Below are 25,649 nucleotides of genomic sequence, written 5' to 3'. Positions count from 1 at the left end.
TCCTCCCTCAAAGACCTCCATACCATTACGCAAGATTCCTTCTTATCCACTGAATCCTGGTTCACTAGCTCCCAACTTATCCTAAATCCCTACAAAACAAAACTTCTTCTCTTCCACCCAACCAGATACACCTCCCCATCCACAAAATTCAGCATCCTCTCTAAAAATAAAACTATTATCACCCCCAACAAACCATACCAAATTACTAAGAATGGAAATTGACAATAACTTGAAATTTGATATTCACATTGCCCAATCCATTACAAAAGTTCACAAAAAACTAGGTGTCCTATATAGAAACAGATTTCTGACAAATAACACAAAAGCCACCATTGCTAGAACCCACCTCCTCTCAACTCTCCTGTATGCCTCCCTAATCTTATTCAACCTCCACAAGACAGATCTAGCCAAACTCGAAGCCTGTTACAATAAAATCTCCAAGTTTGCCACTAATGCCTCATACAAGTCTCATCACTGCTCATCACTTAAGCAGCTCTAGTGGCTTGAACTCCCTCAACTTCTTCTCTTTAATCAACTTACCTTCACCCACAAAATATTCTATCGATCAGAAAACCCCCTGCACTCAAAGATCTCATTCGGCCATATTCCTCCTCAAGACCCCTTCACTCCAGCAACAAACTACTTCTATACACCACCAAAGTTAACAATTCAGCAGGAGCAGGCAAATCACTTTTTTCCAACTACATCTTCAAACACAGGAATAATCTACTTAACTCACTAGTAACTAACTCCTCAACACTTCAATTTAAAAAAAAAAAACTTGTAAAAACGCACCTTACTAACACCTGGTCCTGCACCTCCAACTCCCCTGGACAACCTATTCCTCCTTTTCACTCTATTATCATTACTCTTTTTCTACTAGCATGATCTACCACTAATGGTAGTTTCACTTTAACTGTACATAATCATTTGGATATTTCCACTAAACGTAAACAACCATTTTTATGTAAATTACCGTTGCTCTACTTATTGAGTCTGAAACCACTATCTTGTATGTATTTGCTTCTCACTTGACTGTATTTGTTTCTCTGTTGTATGTATTTGTTACTCTTGGAGCTTTTCTCCCCAGGCCTCCGCTGAAAAAGGACCTGTGTCCAGTCTGACTTTCCCGGTAAACAAATGTAAAAATAAATAAAATAAATTTTGAAGGAAGTCACAAATGTTATATGGAAATAAAGTAACAAGGAGATCTTTAGGTACAGATACATAGGAAAAGAGAAAACTACTGAGAACTGCTGGATTTAAGATCATGACTGCTTTTTTTTATTTTTTTATTGATTTTAGGTAAATGAGATTTTAAGAAACGTACATGGTTTTGTGAATGGATTTGAAATTCATTTATTTACTCCTTACTTGCTAGGTTCCTGAGATGCCAGTAGGAACTGAAGCAAAGACACTTCAGCTGCAGAATATTAATAGTTAAGAACACATAGAAATAATGAGAAATAAAGGAATTCCTCTGTTAATATAAATCAAGAGGAGAAATGCATTTCATGAGTCAAGAGGTAGAAAGTAACAAATAGTACAAAATGAAAAGACTTTCAAAAAGAAAACGTAAGTTAAAAAAAGGACAATTGCTCTTGTAGGAGCTGGTCAGTAAAGAAAGGAAGCATGTAACTGACTACTGCTGCCTCACCCATCTTGGGGTTAGGGATTGGCTATGACTCGTAACATGGGTGACATCCATGGAGAGGACTAGGTATTCACCCAGTGCTGCTCTGAGCACGCTGAGCTTGCACTACTATAGTGCTTTTGAGTGGAAGAGAAATTAGGGTGTAGAGGCATGCTTCTTCTGAAAAATGAGTCGCTGTGAGCTTAGAGGAATCATAAAGGATGGAGGGTGGCAGCTCTCAGGTGAAGAGATAGGCCATCCATAAATACCAGAAATCAAGGGAATGGAGGGCTTATGGGGGCAGGATCAAACATGCTTAGCCTGAAAATATCCAGTTCCCACTCTTCCAGAACAAACAGGACAACTGGGTAAAGATAGATCATCCAGTGGGCAATGCCAAAGACTGAGAAAAAAAGGACAATTATTAGGATGCTGAGCGTGAATAGTGAAATTAGTAAACCAGCAGAATGTAATGAGGATAAGATCAGTGCGTTTTCCATAGAAAACAGGTACACAGGAAATGAATGACCTGTACACAGTAAAAAAAAACAAAAAAAAAACAGAGTGTAATGAGGATCAGATTGCTGCTGGTTCCTTAGGAGAGAAAATATAAATAAATGAATAATATGTACATATTAAAAATGATGCTGAGCAAATATCAATGCACTTAATGGAAGACTCCTAAACATATAAAACATTTAATGTCAATAAGATACAATATGGGTGGTCATATTAGATTTGCTGACCTTGAGAATTACAGACCAATAAGTCTGGCCAGCCTCATATGCAAGGCCATGGAGAGAATCATCATGGACCTCATCAACAAGGATATAGGCAACCTCCATACACTAGACCCATCCCAGCTTGGTTTCGTCAGAAGGAGATCATGTCTAGTGAATTGGTGGACTTCTTTGAGACAGTCATCAAAGCCCTGGATGAAGGCAAAACTGTGCATACTGCTTATTTAGACCTAGCGAATGCCTTTGACACCTTTCTCCATTCTGGCATCATTGATAAACTTAACCAACTGAACGTAAACCAGTATATAGGGTTGCTAACTGGCTCACCAACAGAACACACACAGTTAAAATAGGGGACTCTTCATCCACCTCCAGACCAGTTACCAGGGCAGTACCACAGGGCTTGGTGCTAGGGCCCCTATTACTTGGAATTTACTTTTCAGAAGTACAGGCCAAAACAAAAGGTATGTGGTTAACAAAGCTTACACACGACTGCAAGCATAATACAATCATTGAATCCCCTAATGACACTGTCAACCTTCAGGAAGGTCTTACTCAAACCAACGACTGGTGCCAGAGTCACGGGCTCAAGCTAAATGCCAAAAAGTGCATCACCATTCCCTTTGGCAAGGAAGGCATCTCTGCAAAGTACCACATTAACAACAACACCTTAAGTACCTAATCCATGGTAAGAGATATGGGCATACAGGTTGACAGCAACCTCTCCTTTGACCATCATCTTTCCACAGTGGTGAGGAAGGCCTTGTATGTTGCCCATCTCATCAATAATGGCATTGCCCTCCAGAAAAAAAGAGGTTTTAACCCCTCCTGTACTCCTCCCTTATTAGACCAATTAATGAATACAATGCGCCATATATACCTCACCAGGCACCTCCAACAACTGAGGAGACCTCAGAGGTACCTTACAAAGAAAATTCAAGGTGTCCAACACCTGTCCTATGCTGATAGACTAAAATCCCTGTCAAATACTCTGTATCTTACTAACTACTCAGGGTGACCTCTGTCAAGCCTGTAAGGCAACCATGAACCCTGACGTGATGGAAATGCTACACATTAGCAAGACAAATGGTGCAAACTGCACCCGCTCTAATGATCTCAACATGACAAATTATATCAACAGGACCTGCTGGAGAGACAGCTTCATCTCCCAAGGCTCCCCCTACTCTGGAATAAGCACTCAATCCTAGTAAAACAGCACCCTTCACTGACCCTCTCAAGTGTAATCTGGATAATTGGATGGGGATTTTACCTGCATCCCTCCTGGGCAAGGGCAACAGGTGTTGAGTCAGGTCTACCAATTTATTGATTTTTTTTTTATTTAATATTTGTTAACCAGGAAAGTCCGACTTGGAACAAAGCCAATTTTCAGTGGAGGCCCGGGAAGAAACGCTCCAGACACATGTCTTTGTAACATGGGAGGAAACTGGAGCACCCAGAGGAAACCCACACAAATGCAGGGAGAATGTGCAGACTCCACACAGAAGGCACCCCAGCCGAGAATTGAACTGGAGAACCTCTTGTTGTGAGGTGGCAATGCTACAGCTGCATCACTGCGCCGTCCACCATTAAAAGAGGGAAAAAATGTGTCTAGACTTATAAGGGCCTAGGGGCCAATAACCTAGCAACCTCCTATGATCCTATGAATACATGGTTTCAGACATCCTCGCATATGAAGAGTAGCATCAGTTTAAGGAAAGAAGAACAGAATACAAGCCATGGAATTCAAAACAGATGACAGAAGGATAGGAAAAGAAAAGAAAAGGACAGAAAATAAATAGCAGCAAAGAAAGAACAAGAAGCAGGCAAACATGGAAAAATGTCATCAAGTGATATGTTAAAAAGATTAAAAGCTCAGGCAACTGTGAATGTACACAGGTTGATATCAGATCATTTATTTATATGTAACAGAGAAGTGGACAGTGTCAAGCATGAGAAGGAAAAAATCTTAATAGAAATAAAACCACCGAAACTAAGCTAGAGAAACGAAAGTGAAGAGGACAAAGGAAAGTAATTCAAGATGAAAGAAAAATAAGAAGGAAAGACAGAAATACTGGTGACTGGAGAAGATGCAGATGAGAGGAGTCACTGCAAACAGTGGAGAATAAAGAAGAAAAGAAAAGAAAAAAAAAGATAAGGTATAGTACAGTAATAGAAGAACTAAAAATAATAAGAAAAGTGAAATAATAATATAAAACGTAAGCAAAAGGAAGAAGAAAGAGTAACTAACAGACTGTATAACAGTTGAGAAAGATTTGATTGATATGTACCTTGTGATCATCCAAACAAGCAGGAATTAATCATCAACCATTATTTTTTTATTTAAAATTAGAATAAAATGACAAATCTTTCTTTGGAAAACAACTAAAATGAAATAAAAAAATGGAACGGGAAATAGGAAATGATACAATTTATATCTGGCAGTGCAGAAAAAGTTAAGGCAAAAAAAAAATAATGAGCTGCTTCCTGTCATCCATAGTTTGATTCCCTCAGCCGAAATCTGTGTACTCTGTGACCTTAAGCAAGTAACATGATTGGACTATGCTCTGCAGCAAACTGGAACTGGGCTAGGCTGCTCAGCAGTCTCCTGGACTGCACACCTGAGAGACTTGCCTATTCAATGACTCTCTGACAGATATTTTAGTGAAAATTATGGAAACTATTAAAGAATTATTGTGAAAACATAAGACAAAACAAGTGTGACATCAGACAAAGCAATTATTAGAGTTCTTTTTCTGAATATAGCTATGGGCATTAAAAAGGATGATTAAAACCAGATTTAGAAACAGAAGAAAAGTCTGGTTTGATGAAGTATTCACACTACAGTTTTGAGACCCCGTTATGAAACAGACTAAAAGTAGTAATTGTAATGATTAGTAAGTATTCAAAAAGAATAACATACTGAAATATAATAAAGAGTAAGAAAATACAGCTAGATAGTTAATGTTGCAGAGGCAGAAAGTAATGATAGCCAGAGATTCTAGCAAAAGTTCTTAAGTAGTTACTAGGTAGGTGTTGCAGAAGGCTATGGAGGAGCCTAGCACATTTTCCAATTGGTGCAAAGCACTGCTTGTTTAAATGACTTTCTCAGAGTTACACTGTAATCAAATGGAGCCTAGGGAAATCTATCCCTAGACTACAGGAAGTAGTTCATTAACAGCTCACGGTCTTAATACTCTGTGCTACCTGCTAGATAAAATTTTATTTATTTTTATTTATTTTATTTGACATTTGTTTACCGGGAAAGCCTGACTGGGTATGCACCCATTTTTAGTGGAAGCCTGGAGAGAAAAGCTCCAATGGTCATATTAAACATATTTCAAATCACAAAAGTATAATGATACAGGCATATAATATTTTACAGATTGCAACTTTTAAAACAATTCAGATAATATCACAAATGTACAGTTGTGGATAAAATAAAAATAAAAAAGAAAATAAGCCATATGGTAGGCCACTCTATATATGCAAAAAACAAAATATGGTAGGCCACTCTATATTCAAGAGAGAATTAGTAGTAACTAGGATGATTTCCAAGCCAAAAGCTGACTATTTTCTTTCTCAACACCAGGATAAACTATATCTTTAAATGTGAACAATTGCCTATTCCTACCTTACACCTCCTTACTCTCCCTTCTTCACTGACTTCCTTACTTTTATCAATTTCTCTCCCCTGGCTTTCTTTCTAAATATACCATAAACCTGCTCTACTCTCACTACATATTTCATTTCCTCTTTGTATTATACTATCTTGACTTTAATTTCTCTATAAACTGGCTAAAATTTCTCTCTCATTTAACTTGTGTCTATTCTTAACCAATATTTTCTCTCCCTCCCCATATCTGGACTGCTCCTTTACTGGTTATATTTGCATTCTCTCACTTTGCCCACTAGATGACAATGTAAACACACAAGATAACAGGTCTCACTTGTAGCCCACTTCCACACCTTTCCCGTGACTCCTTTACCCTTCCAGCTCTGACCAGTGCTCTCTAGGCCCTAGGTGCCTCAACTCACCTTGCTCTAATCTCCCTATTCTCACTCTCCCTCACCCTCAACCCCCCACCCTCCAGACCAGCATACTATCCTGCAAAACAAAAAGGAAAAAAAAACGGTTTCATTTACTGATTGTTTTTTTTTTTTTTTTTCGTGCCTCCCACTTACCTTGTTCTGCTGGGACAACCTACTCCATTCGCCCGTGCTATGCTCAGGTTCACTCCACTCCCCTATCCGACCCTCATTGCCACCCACCCCTGACATAATTTCTTTTATTCTCTAGCCTTCCACACCACACCCTCTAAAGCCCCACCCCTTGTTTCCACCTCCTCCAATCTCCTTCCTCCCTCCTCTCCACACTCCTCCACCTTTACTACCACCTGTAACTCTACTCATTAAGCCACTGACTTTCACACACACTAACACCACCTACTTCTACTTTTATTCTATAACCATACAGCTTCCTTCATCTCCTTCACACACCCACAATCATAACCTCACTCACCGACTATTCACAATGTCACACCAGTCCCTCATACTAGCACTGCTAACTACTTCCACCCTAACTATTCTTTACAACCTCTCCTCTTATAACTTTCCCCTAAAATACATCTACCACTCACCCACCTCTACCTATCCAACAGTTTTCCCTCTACTCCCTCATTCTTTCTTAACCCCAGCACTCGACACTGTATCCAAAACCTTACCTCCTAACACAAAACTTAGCACATTTAAACTGACCCACCCTAAAGGAAAACCCAAATACTTTCTACTCTATATCCCTAAGCCTCAACCAATCCCTACGCTCCACTCCCTTTTACTCGCAGGTGACATACACCCCAAACCTGGCCCAAGTCTACCCTCACCCTCTGGTGGTATCTCCATACAAGTCACCACTCCCATATCCCGCCAAAACACATCTCCCTTTACTCCATCAACCTGAGAAGCTTAGTAAACAAAACTGCTGAATTCCATTTTTGGATCTCTCAACACTCCCCTGACATCATAGCACTTAGTGGGACTTGGCTAAAACCCCACATTCCAGATAAAGACATCCTTGCCCTCCACTCCACACTCTCCTGCAGAACATTTTCTGGCTAACTGTAAAATTAATATCCACACCTCACTTAACATTGCTACAAACTACATTCCACCTGGCAACATCACAGTACTCTAAAGTATTCTTTCCTGTCTCTCCTCTGACCTCCACAATGAGACAATAATCATGGGAGATGTCAACATCAACTGGTCAACTCTCACCACAGTATCCCCCACCACCTCCATTAACTTACACAATTTCACCCAACTAGTAACTACACCTACTTATACCACTAAATCCACTACCCATTCATCTATACTTGACTGGATCCTGGTATCACATCCCCATAAATATCACTTCCCTGAAACCCTATCCAACACCCTCAGTGACCACTGCCCAACCAAAGTCCTTCGTTTTAGCCCACACATACTCAAACCCCATAAAATCAAAGCATGCCATAAACTAAAAAACTTTTACCCTAATGAACTAAACAGTCAGCTCTCAGCTATCAACTGGTCCTTTCTCAGACAGCTACATCTTGACGAAGCTGTCACAGAATTTAATAACATATTCCTTAACATACTCAACTCCCTTGCCCCCATATGCAATCTCAGTATAAAATCTGACATGCCCCCTTGTCTAACTCCCTCCACTCACTCACTAATGGCTCAAAGGGACAAAAACTGGAAGCTCTGAACAAAAACCAAACTGCCCATTCACCTCCAACAATACAAACAACTTCATAACCTTACTAAGAAAGCAATTATCAATGACAAGTGAAACTACTACTCAAACCCCCTGAAACACACCTACATAACCCAAAGTAATTCTGGTATACAATTAATCAAATCCTTCATCCAGGTAACCCATCCACTCCCCAGCCAAGCCCGTCTATCATTCCCCTCCAAACTGCTACTAACTTTAACTCCTATTTCATAGACTCCATCAGTAAACTTATCAACCATCCAAACTCTAACTCCACCTCACCCTCCTTCCCCTCATATTCCCTCTACCACCTCCTCTGCTTTCTGCTTAAAAGCTGTATCCATCAGATAGATAGAATCTCTGATCCTTAAGCTTAAACCATATTCTCCCTCAATAGATGGTCTCCCTCCACTCTTTCTCCAACTAGCTGCCAACTCCCTAGCTCTATCCATCTCTATTCTCATCAACTGATCTATTACTGAAGCTAAAGTCCCAGCCATATGGAAAAAGTTCTATACTCTTCCCATCCATAAAGGAGGCAAGTCCACTGAAGTATCCAACTATAGGCCCATAGCAATTCTATCATCCCTATCTAAGATCTAGGAGAAATGTGTACACAAACAAATCCTACAATACCTTACACAAGAGAACCTAATCACCCCCACCCAACATGATGTTTTCCCTGGTCATAGTACATCTACTGCTCTCATCTCCTTCACAAACACCATCTCACAAGTCAGAGACCAGAATAAACTAGTCTCCTGTCTCTTTCTTGACCTCCCAAAGGCATTCAACACTGTCTCCTACAGCTTACTGTTAAACTCACAATTAAACCTATCCACCACCACTATCTCCTGGTTCTCTAGTTCCCTCAGCAATTGTTTCCAATCTGTCAAATGGAGCTCTGCTATCTCCCTCAAACTCCCTATACAGGTGGGAGTACCCCAAGGGTCAATTCTAAGACCACAGCTGTTTAATATTTTTACTAATCAATTATCTACCTCTACCCCACAATCACTAGTGCAGTATGCAGATGACTCCACAGTCATCACCATTGCTTATACCCTCCCTGAGCTCCATACTACAACACAGGACTCCTTCTTGTCTATTGAAAACTGGCCCAACTAAATCCATCTAATCTTAAATCCAAAGAAGACAAAACTTTTACTCTTCATACTGAAAAACAATGTCCCACCTGCAACCATCCTTCACCATCACTTCCCACAATAACACACCCATCACAACAGAAAGCCACACCAAACTACTAGGAGTCATTATTGGTGACCAGCCAAAATTTGACCTGCATGTTCTAAGTAACATTAAGAAAACCCATCAAAAATTTGGTTTCCTTTATAGAAACCAAACTTTCTTTCAAGTAAAGCTAAAACAGCTCTATCACATGCCTACCTATCACCAAACCTTCGATGTGGCTCTCAAATTCTCACCAATTTACAGGCCACACTTATTTCTAAACTAGAGTCCACCTACAACAAGGTAGCTAAATTTGCTGCTGAACTACCATACTCCTGTCATCACTGCTTATCACTCAGGAAAACTGAACTGGTTAGAAGTCCCCCATAAACTCCTCCTCTCTCAGCTTCAGAAATTTAATTCTATTCTACACCAGTCCACTTTCTGCCCCAGCATCGCATCTATCATCTCTTCCTACACCCCAGCAAGAACACTCAGAGCTCTGTCCAACATCTCCTGTCCATTCACAAACCCAAGATCAACATAGGAAAAAAAATCTTTATAGCTGTTACCCTGCTGAGAACTGGAATAAACTACCACTAGATATCTGACAGATTAGACCCAAACTCCAATTCAGAAAGGCAGTAAAAAATCACTTAAGCAAAAATAAACTATGTCTGTGCTATCTTCCCCCTGACTGACCCATCTCTCTAAACTACCCTATCTCTCACTTTTCTACTACATCAGTGAAACCTTACCTGTCTCCTAATCACTCTTCATTTCAACACTGCAAGCCATCTTTCCTACCTCTCTGCTTCTAACCTACACTCTTATAAAATTATTTTCATACTTGACCACCTCTTCTCCAATTCACAGCCAGTTTAATCTGTTCTGATATATAACTTTGCAACAGCTAAATGACTAAGCCTAGAAACCCTTACTCACTTTACCTTTAACTACACTGTAACCACTATTCTTTGCCTTGTAAATTTTATCTATATTATTTCTTGTACTCTGCACTGTACGGACACGTGCTGAAATGTAGATTTTTATTTGGCATGTATGTTAAACCTGCTATTGTATATGTCTATGCAAGATTTTGTATTATTATCTTTGTACTAAGTCAGCTTAAGTGTATGTATTTACTGTGGAGCTTTTCTCCGCGGGTCTACACTGAAAAAGGGCTCTATCCCAGCTGGACCAACTCGGTCAACAAATGTCAAATAAATAAATAATAATAACTAAATAAATAAATTGTAGATGTGTTTGTATTATTTTTGAAGACTGCAGAATTAGTATTCTTAAAATGGTTTGTAATACTTTGGAGCTTTTCTCCCCAGACACTGCTGAAAATGGACTCCTTCTCAGTCAGACTTTCCCAGTAAGCAAATGTTAATAAATAAAATAAAAAAATAAATGAAATGAAGTGGAACCTGTGTGTTGAGAGATAGCCTTACAAGACTATCTGCAAATATATAGAGCTGAGTATATTTTTCTGTATTATTCTGTATTATAGAGCTAACTTGTTGCTTAGATATCTGTTGTCTTACTGTTCTGCAAATATACAGAGATCAGTATATATTTTTTTGGTTTTATAGTTTGCACTCTGATTCCTCACATCTCTGTTGAAACTGTCTTCCCCACCCCCCTCATTTTGGTTTCTATAGCTTGTGTGTTGGTAACTCAAGGTTCCCTTAATTTGACTTAATAGCAGCAGCCTGCATTTAAAGTGGAACCTGTGTGTTGAGAGACAGCCTTACAAGACTATCTGCAAATATATAGAGCTGAGTATATTTTTCTGTATTATTCTGTATTATAGAGCTAAATTGTTGCTTAGATAGCTGTTGTCTTACTGTTCTGCAAATATACAGAGATCAGTATATATTTTTTGGTTTTATAATTTGTACTCTGACTCCTCACATCTTTGTTGAAACTGTCTTCCCCACCCCACTCATTTTGGTTTCTATAGCTTGTGTGTTGTTAACTCAAGGTTCCCTTAATTTGACTTAATGGCAGCAGCCTGCATTTAAAGTGGAACCTGTGTGTTGAGAGACAGCCTTACAACACTATCTGCAAATATATAGAGCTGAGTATATTTTTCTGTATTATTCTGTATTATAGAGCTGAATTGTTACTTAGATATCTGTTGTCTTACTGTTCTGCAAATATACAGAGATCAGTATATATTTTTTGGTTTTATAATTTGCACTCTGATTCCTCACATCTCTGTTGAAACTGTCTTTCCCACCCCCCTCATTTTGGTTTCTATAGCTTGTGTGTTGTTAACTCAAGGTTCCCTTAATTTGACTTAATAGCAGCAGCCTGCATTTAAAGTGGAACCTGTGTGTTGAGAGACAGCCTTACAAGACTATCTGCAAATATATAGAGCTGAGTATATTTTTCTGTATTATTCTGTATTATAGAGCTAAATTGTTGCTTATATATCTGTTGTCTTACTGTTCTGCAAATATACAGAGATCAGTATATATTTTATTGGTTTTATAATTTGCACTCTGATTCCTCACATCTCTGTTGAAACTGTCTTCCCCACCCCCCTCATTTTGGTTTCTATAGCTTGTGTGTTGTTAACTCAAGGTTCCCTTAATTTGACTTAATAGCAGCAGCCTGCATTTAAAGTGGAACTTGTGTGTTGAGAGACAGCCTTACAAGACTATCTGCAAATATATAGAGCTGAGTATATTTTTCTGTATTATTCTGTATTATAGAGCTAAATTGTTGCTTAGATATATCTGTTGTCTTATTGTTCTGCAAATATACAGAGATCAGTATATATTTTTTTGGTTTTATAATTTGCACTCTGATTCCTCACATCTCTGTTGAAACTGTCTTCCCCACTCCCCTCATTTTGGTTTCTATAGCTTGTGTGTTGTTAACTCAAGGTTCCCTTAATTTGACTTAATAGCAGCAGCCTGCATTTAAAGTGGAACCTGTGTGTTGAGAGACAGCCTTACAAGACTATCTGCAAATATATAGAGCTGAGTATATTTTTCTGTATTATTCTGTATTATAGAGCTAAATTGTTGCTTAGATATCTGTTGTCTTACTGTTCTGCAAATATACAGAGATCAGTATATATTTTTTGGTTTTATAATTTGCACTCTGATTCCTCACATCTCTGTTGAAACTGTGTTCCCCACCCCCCTCATTTTGGTTTCTATAGCTTGTGTGTTGTTAACTCAAGGTTCCCTTAATTTGACTTAATAGCAGCAGCCTGCATTTAAAGTGGAACCTGTGTGTTGACTGACAGCCTTACAAGACTATCTGCAAATATATAGAGCTGAGTATATTTTTCTGTATTATTCTGTATTATAGAGCTAAATTTTTGCTTAGATATCTGTTGTCTTACTGTTCTGCAAATATACAGAGATCAGTATATATTTGTTTGGTTTTATAATTTGCACTCTGATTCCTCACATCTCTGTTGAAACATTTCCCCACCCCACCCCCTCCCTGTTCTTGGTTGTAGTTTAAATTTGGTGGCTTTTGCAGTGCCCGCCCCACTGTAGATTTGATCTAGGACACTCCCCCGTCCCATCTCTTTGCCGCATTCTACCCAATAAACCTTTTCTGCACTTGCTTTTAGTCCTTTTCTAATTTAATTACATTTTTTTCAAACTGTGTGTGGACTAATATTGCTACATACTCAAGTGTGCCAGCTTGCACTGCATGTGAATTGTTTTTACTACTGTTTTTGCTACTTTTCTGAAAAAAATAAATTGTAAGCCTGTTTCCTACCTTTCCTGTAATTAGTGTTCCAGATACAGATTTGCTGTATCCAGGACTATTTGTAAGCTTCTGAGCCCCCCAAGCCTTTCTGTGTTGGAGGGAAGCCTTCTAGCATATTAGTGGGAGTGGTAAGCACTAGGTAACCTGTCTACTACATAAGGAGTGGTTCTGGCTCAGAATTTGTAGTTATTGGCCATTTGGGCGGTCTTCCATCTCTCAACTTTCTGATTTGAAGGCCTGCATTTGCACTTGTTTCTGTCCTGTAACTCCTGGGCCCATCTCATTTGCTCACTCATAAAAAATAAATAAATAAATAAAATTATCTGATTTTACTGTATTTGTGTTTCTTCCTACTTTATTTTGCTTTTGCGTCATCTTAAAAGTACTCAATTGTATTTATTACTGCTTGGTGTAACTCATTCTAAGCCTTTTAGTTTAAGCACTTGGGCTTCAGACCAGTTGTTTTACATTAAGAAGGTTTGTGGTCTGCACTGTAGTGGCAGAACAGGTAGCTTTCATCCTTTTAAGTTGGGAACTGCTGATTGAGGGCTCAGTGTCTGTTATTCTAAAAGTGTATTAATTCTGGTTTAAGCACTTGGGCTTCAGGCCAGTTATTTTACATTAAAAGGGTTCGTGGTCTGCACTCTTGTGGGAGGAGATGCTGGGATCTGCCCTTCTGAGCTGGGAATTTCTGGTTAAAGGCTTATAGTGCCTGCATATTTGAATAGCTTCTTACTGAAATTGGTACACCTTGTTTGCTGTAGCATAGACTAGATCCAGGCCTGCTGAATCTAGCTTTGTTTGTATAACTTCAGCACTAATCCAGGCATTCTTTAAAGTATTAAATTGTATTTATTACTGCTTGGTAGTAACTTGATTAAAGTGTAACTATATTTCTAAGTCTTTTGGATTAAGCACTTGGGCTTCAAACCAGTTGTTTTACATTAGGAAGGTTTGTGGCCTGCACTGTGGTGGCAGGACAGATAGCTTACATCTTTCTAAGTTGGGAACTGCTGATTGAGGGCTCAGTGTCTGTTATTCTAAAAGTGTAATAATTCTGGTTTAAGCACTTGGGCTTCAGGCCAACTGTTTTACGTTAAGAAGGTTTGTGGTCTGCACTGTAGTGGCAGAACAGGTAGCTTACATCCTTCTAAGTTGGGAACTGCTGATTGAGGGCTCAGTGTCTGTTATTCTAAAAGTGTATTAATTCTGGTTTAAGCACTTGGGCTTCAGGCCAGTTATTTTACATTAAAAGGGTTTGTGGTCTGCACTCTTGTGGGAGGAGAGGCTGGACTCTGCCCTTCTGAGCTGGGAATTTCTGGTTAAAGGCTTATAGTGCCTGCATATTTGAACTGTTTCTTACTGAAATTGGTACACCTTGTTTGCTGTAGCATAGACTAGATCCAGGCCTAGCTTTGTTTGTATGCTTGTTGTTTGTTTGCTTGTTATTTCCCTGAAATGCTAATTCCACCTAAAACGCAGCTTTTCAGCGCTTCTGTGGATCCCTAGTGATATCTGCATTGCTTGCTGTACTTATTTCCTTGTTTCACTTGAAAGAAAGTTACTATTTGTCATTTTTGCATTTAAGTTACCTGTAACACATTGCATTTAAGTTACCTGCACTTGCTCACTAAAGCAATTATATAAGTCAGCACTAAAAAATTAAAAGCACTACACCCTCACAAACTCCTCTTGAGTACCTTGTTCCCCATTGGCCCTTTTTTTCAATTATAAAGGAATTCCCAATACTATTCTAGCATGTCCAAAGGTCAGTTGTCAATCTCCTCTCTGGTCCAGCTGGTGAATCTGGGAATCTTGAGGCAATGTTACAACTGCCTCATGTACACAGACAATTCTCTCCTCCTCCCAACAAATTCCAGCACATGTGAGAGATGCAACAATATAGCCATACTGGAAGCTAAGCTCTCTCAACTCAGTACTGGCGAAACCAGTCAGGAGGAGAAGGAAACCACACTCACTACAATTCCAGTCTCACATAGACCTACCACGACAGCAAACCAAACACATAAACACACAAAAACATACTCAGAGGCTCTAAATAAAAATCTGCCTAAGCAGCAGAGACCTCCAAAGCAGACACCCAAGCAACCGCTACCCCAAAACAAAACACGTGCAACACATAGCTCACAAAGCCAGTGTGCCAAACAGTCACAGCCCTTAAGGTGAAACAACACACCTGATACACTTGTAATAGGTGACTCTATCGTCAGGCACACTGACGTCCCGCTCACCAGGCTGAACAAGGAGAAGATCACGGTGAGCTGCCTGTCGGGCGCTAGGATCCGCCACATAACACAAGCACTCAGGTCACTCCAAGGCAAGTACAAATATGACTCAGTCATTGTCCATGCTGTGTGAATGACCTGAGACGTACCTCCCTGGACTACATGAAAAGAGACATAGAGGAGCTCTCTGAGCATGTAGCCCAGGCCGGTATGACCCTGACCTTGAGTAGCATCTTACCCTCACTAAGAATGATGCCACAATATGAAGACAAGATGATCAATTTCAACAATTGGCTTAAGTATTGGTGTCATTCAAAGGGGATCAATGCCTGTCAGCCTGGGATGACATGCTCGACAAGCCACGATGCTTCACTAGGGACGGCTTGCACCTGTCACCCCTGGGCTTTCGGATATTGGCAAAGGCTCTTGCTACCCCCATAGTGCCTTTTTTAGGCAAGGCTCAAAAGACAAACCCACCTCCATAGGTATCACAAGGGATAAGAAATTAAGAGTAATGCTACTCAACGCCAGAAGTCTAAACCTCAAGATGCACGCACTCAAAACTCTCCTTAGCATGGAGAACATCGATATCTGTGCAGTAACAGAAACCTGGTTCAAGGCTCCTGAGAGCACCCCAGCACTACCAGGTTATTCCTCATACCATGCTTTTCGGCCCCAAAACTTGGACCGAACCACAAAAGGAGGGGGAGTATCAATATTCGTCAAAGATACCCACACTTCCAGGTTGGTGGCACAGCATGAAGCATCAGAGACTATCCATGTGCAACTAACAGTGGGTAAAACTGCCTTCCAGTTTATAGCCTGCTACAGACCACCCTCCCAAACCCAGGAACCCCACTCGGCCTTCCTGAGAACACTGGAAAATATGAAGGTCTCTCCAAACACCATTATATTTGGTGACTTCAACTACCCAAACATAGACTGGGAGCCTTACTCTAGCTCCAACACCCTAGCCCAAAGGTTCCTAGAATTTATAAACTCAAATGCTATGGAACAACTTGTTACCACTCCCACAATAGGGGAAAACATACTGGACCTGATCATCACCAGCATGGGGACTCTATGCTCCAGACCAGAAGTGTATCCCTCACTGGTAAGATCAGACCATAAACTAATCTCACTGGATATTCACATCCCGACTCCACCCCCTGCCCTGAAAACCACAGTGAAAAACTTCTCTAAAGCAAATTTCACACTCCTCAAAACCGAGGTGGAATCCTTCAAAGCCCCCAGGCCTGTGGAAAATACGGTCCAGACCGCAGAATCCTTTATAAACGTATTATATGAACACCTTCAGGAATGCATGGATCATGCAATACCAAATAAAACCAAGACCCAATCCTCCAAAGGCAGATGTCCTGTCTGGTGGACCCCAGCCATAAACAAACTATACAACAGAAGGAGGAAGCTACTACATGATAGAGCAAAATCCCAAAAAGGGAAGGCATCTCTGATCAGTATTAGCAAAAAACTACGGGCACTCATAAAATCGTCTAAGGCCAGCTTCGCGAGAAAAATTGCACAGGACACTAAGGATAATCACAAGGCTTTCTTTAGTTTTGTTAGGAACCTGGGTGGGAATTCCCAGATATGCTTAGAATTAGTCCAAAATGACAAAAAATACACCGAACCCACAGACATTGCCAACATCCTAGCTGACAGGTTCAGCGCAAACTTCTCCCCCCCCACCAAAAGGGCAAATATCTATCCCAGCAGAGTACTGCCCCCCTGACATCTCAGATGCTCAGGTAAGAGCTGCCCTCTCCAAAGCAAAAAACACAGCATCAATGGGACCAGACCGTGTCCCGGGCTGCGTCCTACATGAACTCCAAGAAGAGCTAAACCCAAACATAAAACTACTGTTCAATCTCAGCCTTACTACAGGATATGTACCCAAAGAGTGGCGTACAGCAACAGTGATCCCTCTCCACAAAGGTGGTGCCTCAACGGATCCTGGAAACTATCACCCCATAAGCCTGACTAGCTTGGTCTGCAAAGCTATGGAAAGGATCATCATGGACCTCATAAATAAATATATTGGGGACCTACACAGACTGGATCCTACCCAGTTCGGCTTTGTTAAGGGCAGATCCTGCCTCTTAAACCTGGTTGATTTCTTTGAAACAGTCACCAAGGCCATTGATGATGGGAAGGTGGTCCACACAGCCTACCTGGACCTCGCAAAAGCCTTCGATACAATACCCCACTCGGACATTATAGATAAGCTCACCAGCTTAAATATAAACCCCTATGTCACTAGATGGGTTGCAAACTGGCTCAAGGACAGAACCCACATGGTTAGAATTGCTGGAGCCATGTCAGACTCCAAACCAGTTACAAGTGGCGTCCCACAAGGCTCAGTCCTGGGACCTCTCTTGTTCGGTATATATTTCTCGGAGGTACAGGCCAACACGGAAGGACTGTGGCTGACCAAGTTCACAGATGACTGCATATGGGTGCCATAATCGACTCTCCAGCCAACACAAACATCCTCCAAAAGGGCCTCATAGAAACAGACAACTGGTGCCAGAGCCATGGCCTCAAGCTAAATGCCAAAAAGTGTATAGTCATCCTCTTTGGCAAAAACAAAGTACCCACAAATTACCACATAGGTGGTAATCCATTAAGTACAGAAGAAGTAATTAGGGACCTGGGGACCAAAGTTGATAGCATTCTCTCATTTGACAACCACGTGGCCAAAGTGGTTAGAAAAACATTTTATATAGCCCACCTAATCATGAAGGGATTCACATCTAGATCAGCGGAGGTCATCGTGCCTCTTTACTCATCCCTCATCAGGCCTATAATTGAGTACAATGCCCCTTTTGGAATGTACCTTACCAGACACCTGCAGCAACTGGAAAGACCTCAAAAGTACCTCACCAAGACGATCAAAGGGCTCAAACAGATGCCATATGCTGCCCAGTTAAAGAAACTCCAGCTCTACTCAGTGGCATACCGCCTGCTCAGAGGCGATCTGTGCCTGATGTATAAAGCCATGTCCAACCAGGAATTAATGGACATGCTGAACCTCAGAAAATCCAAATCCCATCGAGCTACGCACTCGAGAGACTTGAACCTCAGCACTGAAATAAATAGGACGTGCTGGAGGGACAGATTCATAACCCAGAGGCTCCCATCACTCTGGAATAAAATCCCAGTCCAGGTTAGGCAGAGTCCCTCATTGACTCTCTTCAAGAGGAATCTTGATGAGTGGATGGGAGATCGTAGGTTTACCCCGGGTATCACTTCTGTGTCACTGTTAGACAGAGGCACAGTATACTAACCTCGAAAAAGGGCATAGCAAAATTAATTTAAAATGGTTGGCGAAAGCCAAACACACTCTGGCTGGGCTTATAAATGCCCTAGGGCAGTTCATAGGTATTCAGCATGGGGTCCAGAATACCATTTTTAAGGAGCTATATACAATTTTATTGTTCCTTCACAGCAGTCTCTGATTAACTGACTTGCTCAAAATCACATTTTAAACTAAGGGAATCAACACCTGGACTACAACAAGCAGTTCGGTAACAGCTCATAGCCTTAATCCTCTATGCTATTTGTCCAACCAGTTGACAGCTTTTAAAATAGGGAAATCATAAAAGGGAGATTAGTATGCAAGTGGCACAGAGTAACAGTTCTGTACCAAGAGAAGAAATGGCTAAATAGCAGATAGAAGATAGTAAAACTCAATTAGCGAAGAAAATTAAAAAATATCCAGACATAGGGATTATTTAAGGAAAGTGAAAACAAACACAGCCTCTGAATAAGACAGTGTCATTACAGACTTGTATAATGTAACTAAATATGATTATGTGGAAATATTGGATTATCTGTTCAAGAAACATTTAGAAAATGTGGATTGTATGCATCATGGAAAGGTAGCATCTTAGTCCTGATTTTCAAAAAAGAAGATAAAAGAAATCCTACAATGTAACACATTTTAGACACATTACCGAACACTGAACACTTTGCAATTAAATTCTGCAGGAAATAAATCAAGAAGTTATTTAAAATGGTCTCATACTGGTTGTATTTTGTATGTATGAAAAATCTCAACCATTTTGCTTCATTTTATGACACAGTAGAAAATTATGTTCATATTTGTAAGCATAAAATTTTTCATGAGTTACCTAGATTTGCAGCAATTTATGAGAATCTATATAGAATGATAGTTAAATACATTAAACATAATAATAATAATAATAATAATAGTTGTATAGTAACAACTGGAATAAGGTTCATATAACATCATTGGTAAGGGATACTAAATGCTTCTATTAAAAAGGGTAGTAAGTCAAAGACGTATGTTGACACTATGTTATTTTTAATTTACATAAATCTAATGATTAAAATGATTTCAGATATGAATACTCATTTTATATTGGTAAAACCTAGCATCCACTGAGAAAAAGGATATATTAACATTATTATGATATTTTTAAGAACAATACAAATAATGAATTATTTAAGTGCATGTTAACATGATGGTTCGACCAACATCAAGTTTATAAATATAGAAAAGATTATGAAAAACCCTAGAGGATGGCCTTGGGAAATGAGAATTGAGTATGAGGAGCTACGGTAGCAGTTTAGTTTCAATGCTGCAGTATTCCTAGGATTGAATGATCATATTTCAGTTAATAGTGTCTTGAGTGTAAGAAATCTCCAAATAAATATACTACAGAAACAAATTAAAACTAAGTTTTATAAATAATATCTTAATATAATAAATATATTTTTAAAAATGTATATTTTTAGATACTTCATCAGACAAACTATTCATTTTATACAGATGAAAAAAATATCAAAATCTATTCCATATGTAAATGAATTTTACTACACACTAAAGATTTTATTACTTCATAGAGAAATTTATTGTGTTTGTAGTATTTGTATCAATTTCACGTAAGTGTATGAAGTCATTAATTAATTTTCAGTGGATGCAGGAATCTAAAATGTTACCGTTTCCAATTTTTACTGTACTTATGGTCTGTATTCACTGACTCAGCTAACAGGTCATTTAACATTATTATACCATCAGAGTGAGGTATAAAAGTATTATACATGTTTTCTAAGGCTTGACAGAACTGTCTTTTTATACAAGTGTGGAAATTTTATTTGAAATGTGTTTTTCTTAAGGTTTATACTTAATACGTATGAAAACAGTATTGATTGTGTATGTTCTTTTAATATATGTTTTAACGTATAATTGAGCGCTCATTAGAATTGTTTTAGTTGGATTATGCCGTATGGGTGAAGTTTATTAACTAACATTGGCCCTAGGCGTGAGTGTGTGTGTGTGTGCCTTCCATGGAAGGTTGGGCTGGCAACTCGACACTGTAAAATTCCACTGCCAATCATGAGCTGACAAGGTGATCTGCTGTGGTAACCCCTAACTGGGAAAAGCAGAAAGAGAGAGAGAGTGTTAATTTACTCTAGTTCTGGGAAAGTCTAGTGATTTAAGAGAACAAAAGTATTCAACTCAAGTTAATAAATACTCAAAATTCTAATCCGGCAGTACTGTTTTCATTTTATATTCCTGGCCAGTGTTTGCTGTGACTATATTTGTTTCATGAATACAGATGTATCGAAAGCAGAGAAGTAAAATGTCCAGTAAAAGGTGTAATTTTGACACAGAGTCTTCAGGTTTTTAAATAACAAATGGTTGGAAAAATGAAGCAGAATTAAAATTAAAAATAAATGCAGCCAGCCTGTACCTGTAGGATAGAGGGGTAAAGCCCTGACTACAGCCCAGGCAACCTAATCTCAAGTAGTGATGTATCGAAAGCAGAGAAGTAAAATGTCCAGTAAAAGATGTAATTTTGACACAGAGTCTTCAGGTTTTTAAATAACAAATGGTCAATGTGGAAAAATGAAGCAGAATTAAAATTAAAAATAAATGCAGCCAGCTTGTACCAGTAGGATAGAGGGGTAAAGCCCTGAGTACAGCCCAGGCAACCTAGTCTCAAATAGTGAGTCAGAGACTTGAAGGCGCAGGCAGTGAGGATAGGGTACACCCATCCTAGGATGAATGAATGGTTGCTCCTACCTGTCTCATGCTGCTAATCTGGTGACAAGGCCTTGGCTGAAGAACTGAGGCATATCATCATACAGGGAGCCATGGTTAGGAAGATGTGGCCACCAGTGACAATGACAGCCTCTGTTAATGCATGTAGGAGAGCATGCATGTACAGACCTGTGGGCATAGCTGGCCTTTGTGGTAATTTGCATGTTCATATCGCCATCAGGAGTGGGGTTAGGACAGAAAAATGAAAACATTCTCATTGCTGGTATGAAAGTGACAATACAAAGGAATCCTCATGGTTTCCCAGAGGTGACTTCCTTGGACAAGGTAATATCTGATCAAGAGGATCCTGGATGATGGGGTGGATGACAAGCATGAGAGGGAATGCAAAAAAGTACAGCCAGCCATAAACTGATGGCTTTTATTTCAAACAAAAAAGTTATAATATATATATGCATGGTCAACATTTGGAAGAAAAAGACTCATAAATATCAATGACTGGTATTTTCAAATAATAATTCCAAAAGGCACATTCACATCACTTAAAAACACAAACTAAGAAAACTGTTTGTACACTTCATCAGTTTGATTAAGCTTAAGGACAGTATTAAATGACTTCTCTGATAATAGTCATAAAATGCAAGATAAACATCCTTTTAATGTACAATGCAGGAATATAGAGAATCAAAGAAAATAAATGACCTCTCAAAATTGTTTACATATCTCTTCATCATGTTGAACTACCAAAATTGTACCCAACATTTTGCCTAACAGAAGAACTTTAAATGAACAATGAAGAATAAATTATTCACATTGGAATCTTAACTACCAGCTGAAAACAGATTACTAGATGAAGAATTATTGAAGAATTGTATGTTTGTGATTGACCAGTTAGCTAGCTTGATTATTTAGTGACTTTCTGTCCATTGCACAGTGGGGGTCAGCAGTGCCATGTATAGATGCAGGCTCTAAGAATCCAACTTTCTCTATAAAATAATTCCTGAGTATCCAGTAGTGTGGTGAGCACTTGGTTTGCACCAGAGCAGTTGTACTCTGAGAGACCACACTAACAGTGTAGTTCCTAGCTCAATAAAATCCAAGTAAACCTGCCATAAAAATGCCTAGACTTCTGCTCTACTGTGGTTTGTGCATGAAGAAACTACACAATGGAATAGGCAATTTCTTTCTGTTTCTGCAGCCATTTTGATGGAAATGGGATACTGACACAATGCAGCAATTATCTCCAGTTTATGGATGGCCGTCTAAAAAAAATCAGATACAGTGTGTGAGAGATGTAACTATCCATTGTAGGTGGAGATGCTATATCTACCAATCAGGTAGTCGGAAAAAAAAAAAAAACATTTTCTAATCATCACTCGAGCTACTGACCAAGCACATAGACTCACGTATGTTGAGGCATTAGAAATTATCCACCAAACCACAAAGGCCTCCTTGATGCAACAACAAAAATACTCTGGACATGCACCCACTAGGGGCACCAACATCCTTGATCTGATCCTCACAAACATGGGGAAGTTTTTCAGTCACCCAAGTGTTACGTCCTCACTTGTAGGTCAGACCATAAAGTTCTCACCGTTGAAATCAAAGTAAAACCTGCCACCATATCCAACCCTGGTATAATTAGAAATTACTCCAAAGCAAATCAGCTATTACTGAGTGACACCCTAGCAAAATTTCAAGCTCCCCAAACCCAGTGAACACTGTTGCCAATGCAGAATTGTTCACAGAAACTCTATACCATGTAAATATCCACAATGAGGCAGCTGTACACACCTAAAATAGGAATATGTCTGCCCTTAGGTTATATTAGAACTAGGCTAACTGTCCTTGTGGGCCATTTTAAGCCTAGTCAATTATTCCATTTAAGAATCAAATTCTGTACCTTGTGTCTGCAAGGTAAACATATTAACCATTATGCCAACCCCCTCGGACACCAACTCAAAGTACAAAGCACCCTGGTGGAATCTCAATATCAACTAGAAATTTTTCAAAAGAAAGTAAACAATGGCCAAGACTACAAAGTGCACTATCATACTAAAATAGCAACTCAGATGTCTAGTCAAATCCAGCAAAGCCAGATTTGAGGTAAAGATAGCCTTTCAAGCAAAAGGCAACCATAAAGTCTGCTTGAGCTATGTACGCAACTTCAAAGGGAACACACACTATTGTGCTAAAATAATTGTAAATGGAATCACCTATATGGAGCCAGGAGGATAACGTAAACTCACTAGCTGACAGGTTTATCTCCAGTTTTTCTCTACTGTCCCCCAGACACCTCATAAAGATGCCCTCAACCATAACTCCTCAGCTATCACTAGAAATCAAGTCAATTTTAGTACAGCCCCTTGTCTTAATTGTAGTTGTTGTGTTGACATCTGTAATAAGCAGTCTTTTTAAGGAGAGGTGCTATGTCCAATGCTTTAGCTAAACACAAAATTGATAATGGGGTGTCCCATAACTTTAAATTTAAAGTCCTAGAGGTGATATATAAAAGTTTAAGACAAGGAGACATAAATAATAAGTTAGAAATGTCCGAGCATAAATGGATTATTAGACTTGAAGCGGACAGGGCACCTGGACTTAATAATATGGTAACTATTAAACCTGTACTAATAGCTAGACAAAAACAATATAAATGATGTTTTACATATTTAAGATGAATGTTTATGTGATTTTATAAAATCGTATAGGAATGTTTTTTGCATACATATGTTTTAATGGGTTCCCTATCAGAAGCCTGAAACACTATAAGCCTGAAAATCAAAATCCTGAAAACTATAGACTGAAAGTTCAAAATCCTGAAAGACCAAAATCCTGAAACTCAAAATCCTGAAAACACAAAATGGACATACTGACGTCATTATGGCTTTGCTATTGTTAGCCCTGTGGTGTTGGGTCATGCGTTGGGTTCAGGTAAGTGTGCGGTTGGTTTTATGTTAGGTTAGGGGCGGTTTAAGTGAGTTAGGGTTAGGGCGCAGGTTAGGCATGTATGCAATAGTGACAAATATTGGGGTTAGGGGTGGTTTAAGTGAGTTAGGGTTAGGCTGGGTCAGGTGAGTGTGCGATAGTGACGGACCTTAGGGTTAGGGTTAGGGTCAGGGTCAGTTGGTAGATATTAGTGTATTTATAGTGACATATTAGCATTATTTGTGTTTTCATGATTTTGAGTTTCAGGATTTTGGTCTTTCAGGATTTTGAACTTTCAGTCTATAGTTTTCAGGATTTTGATTTTCAGGCTTATAGTGTTTCAGGCTTCTGATAGGGAACCGTTTTAATGTTAATTGTTTTTATAATTTAATTGGTGGATGTGTCATGTGATATTTTGTATAAAAATGGTGGATTTTATTATAATGTTTGAATACTGCGGAGGGGTTATTTCCCAAAAGCTTTATTTCTGTTAATAAAGTGAGCATTCTTCTATTTATTTGTTTTCTTTTGTTGAATTACGGTTAAAACGTCTAATAGAACTAAACTACAGTTGATCTGTGCTTTGTGTAATTACAGACCTAAACATCTGACTAGTCCCATATGCAAGGCCATGTAAATAATTATCATGGATATCATAAATAAAGACAAAGGAAATCTTCAGACACTGGATCCAACACAGTTTGGATTTTTCAAAGCCAGGTCATGTTTGCTCATACTGGTGGACATCTTCAAAAAAGTCACCAAAGCTATAGACGAGGGTAAACTGTACACACTGCCAATCTTGACCTGGCCAAAGCATTTAACACTATTACTCATTCAGGTATTATCAATAAACTCACAAAACTAGGAGTAAACTCCTATGTCCCCTGTTGGATAACCACATGGCTCACAGATAGGATACAGGAAATTAGGATAGAGGACTCCACCTCCACAAAAAGGCCAGTCACCAGTGGAGTCCCTCAGGGCTCAGTGCTGGGGCTTCTCTGTTTGGCACCCATTTTTCAAAAGTCAAAGCTAACATCAAAGGCTTCTGGTTGATCAAGTTGAGTGCAAACTTGGCATGACTATAGAGTGCCTCAAAGGCACTAACATCCTGCAAGAGATGCAAGAGGGTTTGTTGCAAACTAATAATTGGTATCAGAGCTACAGTCTAAAAATTATCGATGTATGGTGCATGTGTGTGTGTGTGGGGGGGGGGTTCTGCCTGGGAGGTTGCAGTATGGGGGATAGTAAGGGCAAACTTGGAATAAGTGTGCGTGTGTGTGTGTGTGTGTGTGTGTGTGTGTGTGTGTGTGTGTGTGTGTGTGTGTGTGTGTGTGTGTGTGTGGTGGGGGGG

General features: G+C 39.3%; 1 protein-coding gene across 1 annotated transcript in view; it reads right to left on the bottom strand.

Moving 5' to 3' along the window:
- Positions 1-25,649, bottom strand: part of LOC122794952 (opsin-5-like) — a 257,286-nt gene that overhangs the window by 112,405 nt on the left and 119,232 nt on the right. The window lies entirely within an intron of this gene.

This window comes from Protopterus annectens, chromosome 2.part1 (genome assembly GCF_019279795.1).
Source record: "Protopterus annectens isolate FY-2018-M chromosome 2.part1, PAN1.0, whole genome shotgun sequence".
NCBI lineage: Eukaryota > Metazoa > Chordata > Ceratodontiformes > Protopteridae > Protopterus > Protopterus annectens.
This window is presented reverse-complemented; position numbering and strand designations above follow the sequence as displayed.